The sequence below is a fragment of the Gymnoscopelus braueri genome (assembly GCF_963280865.1).
Source record: "Gymnoscopelus braueri genome assembly, chromosome: 11".
NCBI lineage: Eukaryota > Metazoa > Chordata > Actinopteri > Myctophiformes > Myctophidae > Gymnoscopelus > Gymnoscopelus braueri.
The window spans coordinates 9,312,727-9,314,646 of NC_137613.1; the positions used below are offsets into that span (position 1 = coordinate 9,312,727).

At 43.9% G+C, this 1,920-nt stretch overlaps 1 protein-coding gene across 5 annotated transcripts in view; it reads left to right on the top strand.

Moving 5' to 3' along the window:
* The first annotated feature begins 296 nt into the window (after positions 1-296).
* The window catches only part of arpp21 (cAMP-regulated phosphoprotein, 21), a 29,309-nt gene continuing 27,685 nt past the window's right edge, over positions 297-1,920 (top strand). For 4 of the 5 annotated variants that reach the window (XM_080441491.1, XM_080441494.1, XM_080441495.1 and 1 more), the window contains exon 1: positions 297-396. The gene's annotated coding sequence lies outside the window, so the exon portion shown is untranslated. The remainder of the gene's footprint in view (positions 397-1,920) is intronic. The other variant, XM_080441492.1, reaches the window with a different exon arrangement.

The following is a 1,920-nucleotide window of genomic DNA, read 5'->3' on the forward strand; positions in this document are numbered from 1 at the left end:
TAAATGTCCACATGTTATGTAATTACTTACCATTGCTTACAAGGTGTGTGTGTGTGTGTGTGTGTGTGTGTGTGTGTGTGTGTGTGTGTGTGTGTGTGTGTGTGTGTGTGTGTGTGTGTGTGTGTGTGTGTGCTCGTAGAGAGAGGCTGACTGAGTGGGTGGGAAATGACGCCTGATGGATAGAGGGTGGGAGAGAAACGTAACAAGCGAGAGAGAGAGGGAGGGGAGGGGAGGGGGAGGGTGTGTGTGGGCGCATATGGCTGCATGGGTCCACCTCTCTGACAGAAAAGCAGAGAGCAGCGGAACTGCTGTCACACCAAAGAAACACCACCGACTCACACACTCACTGCTGCTCCTACAGAGACATAACGGACTGCACACTGCTTCAGGAACAAGGTAGGATGATATAACACACTGCTTCATAATCATGAGGAATATCAGTAAAGGTAGGGTAAGTGATTTACTTTGGTTAAAATAAGTGTTGAATAGCTCTATATTCTCATTGCTGTATAGAGTGTTTGTTCGGTAAAAGGAGTCTCCCATGTCTCTCCAGCTCTTTATTAAAACAGAAAATGCATTTTCAATGCTGATCCTGCTTAGATGTTCTTATACCTACCTGAAAATGTACGTATATTCTGTTTACTAAAGAGCTGGAGAGACCCCTGTGACCGAACAAACGCTCTGTATACAGCAAGGATTACTATCACAATATAGTACTTTAACATTTTTAACGAAAAAAAATAATAAAAATATATATCACTTACTCTACCTTTACAGTAAAGCTGCTTAAAAAGCCATGGTTATCATCATGAGGATGTTTAATCAGCTTTTTAGTAACCATATGAGCCACTGTTGTTTTTGTTGTTGTTTGCATATTGTTGTTGTCTGTCACAGTGTGTGAGGGACGCTGGTATAACTTCACAACAGTTCAACTGTCAGGCTTTAATAGTGACAGATCAAAAAGAAACATAGATGGACTTTCTTTTAATTCAAACTTTGAATGGAGTCAGTCAGACAGACAGACAGACAGACAGACAGACAGACAGAAACGAAACGAAAGCGTGTCTATTAAACGCAGAACATACTGTCTGCAGCAACATGCATGGGTTTAAACAAAGCCTGATTTATATTTAGTCGTTGCTTGCTCAGTTAAATAGCAGATCTACAAGCTCACAACGCGCGTTGTGAGCTTGTAGATCTGCTATTTACTGAGCATGACACGCAACTAAGTGTAACTGAGGATTTATGAGAGTCTAATGACGTACATTCATGATCATGGATATACCGGTACGTCAACTGTCAGTTTGATTCTGCCTCTCTCTCTCTCTCTGTCGCTCTCTCTCTCTCTCTCTCTCTCTTCATTCAATTCTATCTCTCTTTCTTGTCAGTATTGGGTTGATAGAAACATGTGAATTGTGTCGTTACCATACTTATACACGTCAGGCTGGTGTGTGTGTGTGTGTGTGTGTGTGTGTGTGTGTGTGTGTGTGTGTGTATTGTCCAGTAGAGGCTAGTTGACAGTAACGGTGAAGACCTCCAGCAGGAGGTCGTTTCATTTCGGTCTCGTGTGTAAAAATAGACCCTGTGTGTCAGTCAGTCAGTCAGGCCTGGCCCTGGTGCACTGTCTGTAATGCGACACACACACACACACACACACACACACACACACACACACACACACACACACACACACACACACACACACACACACACACACACACACACACACACACACACCAGACCACAGGGGGTCTTTGCAGCCCCTCTGCAAGGCATGTCACAGCAGGAAACCCACAACCGCCACCAAATGTAGGGCATCTGCCTGTTTGATGTGAATCTTTGTCCCCTGTGTGTGTGTGTGTGAGTCAGGTGTCAGGTGCATGAGTGTGACACGTGACACAGAAAAAAAACACCACTTTG